This window comes from Salmo trutta, chromosome 24 (genome assembly GCF_901001165.1).
Source record: "Salmo trutta chromosome 24, fSalTru1.1, whole genome shotgun sequence".
NCBI classification, from domain to species: Eukaryota; Metazoa; Chordata; class Actinopteri; order Salmoniformes; family Salmonidae; genus Salmo; species Salmo trutta.
Genome location: NC_042980.1, coordinates 42,128,817 through 42,136,568, shown reverse-complemented (window position 1 = coordinate 42,136,568; position 7,752 = coordinate 42,128,817). Strand labels below are relative to the sequence as shown.

The window sequence follows — 7,752 nt, the reverse complement described above, 5'->3', positions numbered from 1 at the left end:
TGAAGCTGGAGACCTATATCTCCCTCACTAACTTTAAGCATCAGCTGTCAGAGCAGCTCACAGATCATTGCACCTGTACATAGCCCATCTGTAAACAGCCCATTCAACTACCTCATCCCCATATTGTTATTTATTTTTTGCTCCTTTGCTCCACAGTATCTCTACTTGCACATTCATCTTCTGCACATCTATCACTCCAGTGTTTAATTGTAATTACTTCACCACTACGGCCTAATTATTGCCTTACCTCCCTAATCTTACCTCATTTGCACACACCGTATATCGATTTTTTTCTGTTGTCTTATTGACTGTACATTTATTAATTCCATGTGTAACTCGGTGTTGTTTGTGTCACACCGCTTTGCTTTATCTTGGCCAGGTCGCAGTTGTAAATGAGAAGTTGTTCTCAATTGGCCTACCTGGTTAAATAAAGATGAAAAACAAAAAAAAACAGACAATGGTATGGTAGGATGTGAAAACAGTGGAGGTAAACCTAGGCATTGGGTGATGATGAGAGGTTTTGTATGTAGAGGCACCATTTAAGCCAGGTGAGGTCACCGCATGTGTGGGAGGGTGGAACAAAAGGGCTAGCTAAGGCATATTGAGCAGGGCTGGAGGCTCTACAGTGAAATAAGACAGTCACTAACCAAAACAGCAATAGACAAGGCATATTGACATTAGGGAGACGCATGTGTAGCCGAGTGATCATAGGGTCCAGTGAGATGCTAGGTGAGCTGGAGACACGGCGATTCAGACAGCTAGCAGGCCGGGGCTAGCAGATGGGCCTTTGGGGGACGTCGCAACGGAAGAGCCTGTTGAAACCCCCTCGGACGGTTATGTTGGCAGACCAGTCGTGATGGATCAGCAGGGCTCCTTGTCGGCAGTAAAAGGGTCCAGGCCAATTGGCAAAATAGGTATTGTAGCCCAAGAATTGGCTGATGGACCTCTTCAGCTAGCCGGGAGATGGGCCTAGCTCCAGGCTAGCTCCAGGCTAACTGGTGCTTGCTTCGGGACAGGGACGTTAGTCTGGAGTAGCCACTCGGATAGCAGCTAGCTAGCTGCGATGATCCAGTGTAAAGGTTCAGATCTTGCTATAGGAATCCGGAGGAGGTAGTCTTCCCTGTGGCTCAGTTGGTAGAGCATGGTGTTTGCAACGCCAGCATGGTGTGTGCAACGCCATGGTTGTGGGTTTGATTCCCACGGGGGGCCAATACAAAAAAAATGTATGGTATGAAATGTATGCATTCACTACTGTAGGTCGCTCTGGATAAGAGCGTCTGCTAAATGACTAAAATGTAAATGTAGAGAAAAAGCAGTCTGATATGCTCTGGGTTGATATCGTGCTGTGCAGACTGGCAGGAATTGACCAGGCTGAGGCTGGCTGATGTCTGAGTTAAGTGGCTAAGTGACTACTAGCAAGTAAGCTGGCTAGCTTCTAATGGGGGTTCTGGTTCTAAAGTGCAAAAAATAGCAGATCCGTACCATGTTCAGTCCGTAGATGGAAATTGAGATTTTAAGAAGATATACACAAATAAAAAGATATATACATGGGACAAGACAAACCGACGTCCTACTGCTACGCCATCTTGGAAGAAAAAAGGTTACATGTTCCACGTGCCAAACACCACTGAACTTGGCACAAAAAAATTACTGCTGACACTGCCTATAAATACCAGTGGTGGAAAAGTACACAACTGTCATACCTGAGTAAAAGTAAAGATACCTTAATAAAAAATGACTCAAGTAAAAGTTAATGTCACCCAGTAAAATTCTACTTGACTAAAAGTATTTGGTTTAAAATATACTTAAGTATCAAAAGTATAAATAATTTCAAATTCCTTATATTACCTTGTTGGTTAAGGGCTTTTAGAATTTCACCTGTTGTATTTGGCGCAAATATCTCTGAAGCTGGAGACTCATATCTCCCTCACTAGCTTTAAGCACCAGCTGTCAGAGCAGCTCACAGATCACTGCACATGTACATAGCCCATCTATCTACCTACCTCATCTCCATACTGTATGTATTTATTTATTTATTTATTTATCTTGCTCCTTTGCACCCCAGTATCTCTACTTGCACATTCATCTTCTGCACATCTACCATTCCAGTGTTTAATTGCTATATTGTAATTACTTCTCCTCCATGGCCTATTTATTGCCTTAACTTACCTCATTTGCACTCACTGTATATAGACTTTTTGTTTTCTTTTGTTCTACTGTATTATTGACTATATGTTTTGTTTATTCCATGTGTAACTCTGTGTTGTTGTATGTGTCGAATTGCTACGCTTTATCTTGGCCAGGTAGCAATTGCAAATGAGAACTTGTTCTCAACTAGCCTACCTGGTTAAATAAAGGTGAAATAAAATGTATTTAAAAAAATGTGACAAATTTGATATTAAGCAAACCAGATGGCACCATTTTCTTTTTTATGGAGAGCCAGGGGCATGCTCCAACATTCAGACATAATTTACCAACGAAGCATGTGTGTTTAGTGAGTCGGCCATATCAGAGGCAGTACGAATGACCAGGGATGTTCAGTTGATAAGTGCGTGAATTTGACTATTTTCCTGTCCTGATAAGCACTCAAAATGTAACGAGTACTTTTGGGTGTCAAGGAAAATGTATGGAGAAAAAGTACAATATTTTCCTAAGGAATGGAGTGAAGTAAAAGCAGTCAAAAATAAAGTAAAGTACAGATAGCCCCAAAAAACTACTTATTTAGTACTTTAAAGTATTTTTACTTAAGTACTTTACGCCACTGATAAATACCCACTTCAATATACATTCATAGCATATTATGAGTGTTTTAATAAAACATGATATTGCAAGACATGGATGGTACAATACAAGGGGAAGTTGACAGCATGAAGTTATAGCATTACATGTTCCTATGATTGTTCGTCTCCAGTACAAAGACACTTGTGTGTGGCATTTCCTGTTTGAGAAAGAGAAACAAAACAGCATGATTCCATCCAGTATAACCTACCATCTGGAGATGTGTGCTAGTCATGGGAGAAACATCGCCATTACGTCAATGGATATAATGTTTCTCTCTACTTACCCTCTCTCCCTCCTCCCTCACCACAAAATGTGTGGGCTGGATTGGCACTTCTTTGGTTTTCCTCCATGCCTGTGAAGGGCGGTGACAGTTTTGGTTTCTTGAGTGCTTGCCCCTATGATCTCTCTCTTTACTGATGCAGTTCGTATTCACCGGAAGTAGATAACCTTTCAGAGGACTCACCTTTTTCACATGGTGAACGAGAGAGACCGAGGGAAGGGGGAGAGGGAGAGAGGGAGAGAAAGAAGGATCAATTCACCCAGCTGGAGGTAAGGCAAGTGGAGCTGGAACAGGAGGTGAAGACTCTAGTCAGCACAAATAAATAGTCCAGCTCAACAACATCCGGAGAGCATGAGGCGGAGAGAGACATACAGTGGCTTGCGGAAGTATTCACCCCCCTTGGCATTTTTCCTATTTTGTTGCCTTACAACCTGGAATTAAAATACATTTTTGGGGAGTTTGCATCGTTTGATTTACACAACATGTCTACCTCTTTAAAAATGCAAAATATTTTTTGGGGTGAAACAAACAAGAAATAAGACAAAAAAACTGAACTTGAGAGTGCATAACTATTCACCCCCTCAAAGTCAACACTTTGTAGAGTCACCTTTTACAGCAATTAACACTGCAAGTCTCTTGGGGTACGTCTCTGTAAGCTTGGCACATCTAGCCACTGGGATTTTGGCCCATTCTTCAAGGCAAAACTGCTCCAGCTCCTTCAAGTTGGATGGGTTCCGCTGGTATACAGCAATCTTTAAGTCATACCATATATTCTCAATTGGATTGAGGTCTAGGCTTTGACTAGGCCATTCCAAGATATTTAAATGTTGCTTTAGCAGTATACTTAAGATCATTGTCCTGCTGGAAGGTGAACCTCTGTCCCAGTCTCAAATATCTGGAAGACTGAAACAGGTTTCCCTCAACAATTTCCCTGTATTTAGTGCCATCCATCATTCCTTCAATTTTGATCAGTTTCCCAGTCCCCGCCGATGAAAAAAAATCACCACAGCATGATGCTGCCACCACCATGCTTCACTGTGGGGATTGGTGTTCGGGGTGATGAGAGGAGTTGGGTTTGCACCAGACAGCGTTTTCCTTGATGGCCAAAAAGCTCAATTTTAGTCTCATCTGACCAGAGTACCTTCATCCATATATTTGGAGAATCTCCCACGTGCATTTTGGCAAACACCAAACATGTTTGCTTATTATTTTCTGGCCGCTCTTCCGTTAAGCCCAGCTCTGTGGAGTGTACGGCTTAAAGTGGTCCTATGGACAGATACTCAAATCTCTGCTGTGGAGTTTTGCAGCTCCTTCAGTGTTATCTTTGGTCTCTTTGTTGTCTCTCTGATTAATGTCCTCCTTGCCTGGTCCGTGAGTTTTGGTGGGCGGCCCTCTCTTGGCAGGTTTGTTGTGGTGCCATATTCTTTAAATTTTTTATTAATGGATTTAATGGTGCTCCGTGGGATGTTAAAAGTTTTTTATATCCCAACCCTTGTCTGTACATCTCCACAACTTTGTCCCTGACCTGTTTGGAGAGCTCCTTGGTCTTCATGGTGCCACTTGCTTGGTGTTGCAGCTTGCTTAGTGGTGTTGCAGACTCTGGGGCCTTTCAGAACAGGTGTATATATACTGAGATCATGTGACCGATCATGTGACACTTAGATTTCACACAGGTGAACTTTATTTTACTAATTGTGTGACTTCTGAAGGTAAATGATTGCACTAGATCTTATTTAGGGGCTTCGTAAGAAAGTGTGTGAATATATATGCACGCACCACTTTTCAGTTTTTTTTGTTTTTTTGTTTTTTTGAAACAAGTAATTTTTTTCACTTCACCAATTTGGACTATTTTGTGTCCATTACGTTATGTCCATAACATGAAATCCAAATAAAAATCAATTTATATTACAGTTTGTACTGCAACAAAATAGAAAAAAGTGCAATTGGAACGAATACTTTTGCAAGGCACTGTGTCTGCACTCTGTGGTGAGACAACATCAACAGGAGAAAGAGCAGGAGCAGGAGAAGAACAGAGCACTAGAGGAGAGGATCAAACTGCTGGAGGAGAGGGTGAGGGGGATGATGTGTGACCCATTAGAGAGCTGGCCACCCCCGCCGAGAAGCCAGCAGAGCAGCCCACCTCAGCCCCGACAAAAGTCTTGACACCACAGCAGAACAGTCCACCCCAGACCCTGACCAAAGCGTCGACATCATAGCAGGACAGACTGAGCACCCCCTCTGATTACCCCCCTATCAGCCACCCTGATAGCCCTCCTGACAACCTTTTTCCTATACACAGTGTCTAAACTCTGGTGTCCAAACACCCAGTGTGCCCTAGACCTTCTGTACTGAGGACCAACTAGGGTCACCCAGCCACATAATAATACACACAGGCACAAACGACCTGAGAGCACAGCAGTAAAGTGTGGCCACAGCACTCAAGGGAGTGATTGAAAAAGCTTCTATTTTCCCCAACACACATGTGGTTATCGCCACCTTTCTACCACAAAAAGCCTTCCACCATTATTTTATCAGTTAAATTGACTGAGAACACTCATTTACAGCAACAGCCTTGGGAATAGTTACAGGAGGGGGATGAATGAGCCAATTGTAAGGTGGGGATGATTAGGTGACTGTGATGGTATGAGGAACAGGTTGGGAATTTAGCCAGGATGCTAGGGTTGACAACCCTACTCTTACAGTAAGTGCCATGAGATCTTTAGTGACCACAGAGAGTCAGGAAACCTGTTTAACATTACATATGAAAGAGAGCACCCTAGACAGGGCAATGTCTTTAATCACTGCCCTGGGGAATTGGGATATTTTTTTTTAGACCAGAGGAAAGGGGGCCTCCTACTTGCCCTCCAACACCACTTCCAGCAGCATCTGGTCTCCCATTTAGGGATCAACCAGGACCAACCCTGCTTAGCTTCAGAAGCAAGCTAGCAGTGGGACACAGGTTGGTATACTGCTGGCTTACAGCAGGTAAATGCAAGTGTTTCCCATGACTGTGCCTCAAAACCAAATGTTTACCTGGCCCACAACTCCACCCTGAACTGAACTTGAACAGTCTTTACTACCAGGTCCACCTATACAAGGCAGCAGTGCCCACCTTCTCCCGGACCCAAAAGGACATCGCCTATATAGGACAGGTAATCAAGGAGGTGATTGAGTCCAGGTGAGTCAAATGACGTGCACGTGCACGTAACGATGGTGACAGGTGAGCGCCATAACGAGCAGCTTGGTGACCAAAAGGTCGGAGAGGGAACACACATGACAGTACCCCACCCTGACGCACGGCTCAAGCGGCAGGAAGCCGACCAAAATGACAATCCCGGGGATCAGGTGCGGACCAGTCACCTCTGCTGAGGCACGGGAAACCTGACGAACCGGCTAAGGCGTGAAGGCTTGATGAGCGGGCTGAGACCTCCCCGGTTACCTCGGTCGAGGCACGGGAACCTGTTCACCAGCTGAGGCATGGGAACCTATCGATCCCGCTGAGGCATGGCAGCCTGTTGAGCCAGCTGAGGCACGGCAGCCTAACGAGCCTGCTGAGGTATGGAAACACGTTGAGACAGCTAAGGCAGGGGAACCCGTCGAACCCGCCAAGGCATGGGAATCCGACAAACCGTCTGAGGCCTCCCCGGTAGATCCGGTTCTAACACCCAGACCCGACATCACCTCCAACACGAAAAGAAAATAAAAAAACTCCCTGATGCTTCCCTTTGGTGAGGTGTCATTCTGTAACATGTGCACTGCAAGTCAGGATGCAAGTTCAGGGAGTGAATCATTTAATATATAAATGAAAACATAATACAAAACACGAACAACCCACAGACATGAAGCTGAAACAGAAACAATGAAACCTGGGGAAGGAACCAAAGGGAGTGAAATATATAGGGAAGTTAATCTTGGAGGTGATGGAGTCCAGTAGTCTGATGACGTGCAGGTGCCCGTAACGATGGTGACAGGTGTGCGCAATAATGAGCAGCCTGGTGACCTAGAGGCCGGAGAGGGAGCACACGTGACAGTATCCAGTATATAGATAGTGTCCAGTGTATAAATAGTATCCAGTATATAGAAAGTGTCCTGTATATAAACAGTATCCAGTATATAGATTATATCCAGTATATAGATGATATCCAGTATGCAGATAGTATCCAGTATATAGATAGTATCCAGTATATAGTGTCCTGTATATAGATAGTATCTAGTATATAAATGGTATCCAGTATATAGATAGTATCCAATATACAGATAGTATCCAGTATATAGATAGTATCCAGTATGCAGATAGTATCCAGTACATAGATGATATCCAGTATAGAGATGATATCCAGTATAGAGATGTAGATAGTGTCCTGTATATAGATAGTATCTAGTATATAAATGGTATCCAGTATATAGATAGTATCCAGTATGCAGATAGTATCCAGTATATAGATAGTATCCAGTATACAGATAGTATCCAGTACATAGATGATATCCAGTATAGAGATGATATCCAGTATAGAGATGTAGATAGTGTCCTGTATATAGATAGCATCTAGTATATAAATACTATCCAGTATATAGATAGTATATAGTATACAGATAGTATCTAGTATATAGATAGTATCCAGTATACAGATAGTATCCAGTATACAGACAGTATCCAGTATATAGATAGTTTTCAGTATACAGATAGTATC

General features: G+C 43.2%; 1 long non-coding RNA gene across 1 annotated transcript; it reads right to left on the bottom strand.

The window, feature by feature from the left end:
* Positions 1-2,787: 2,787 nt before the first annotated feature.
* On the bottom strand, positions 2,788-3,202 carry LOC115161537 (uncharacterized). Its single transcript, XR_003869284.1, has 2 exons — positions 3,065-3,202; positions 2,788-2,938 (listed from the first exon to the last, which is right to left on the bottom strand). It is a non-coding gene; the product is annotated as an uncharacterized LOC115161537 (long non-coding RNA).
* Between the last annotated feature and the right edge of the window lie 4,550 nt (positions 3,203-7,752).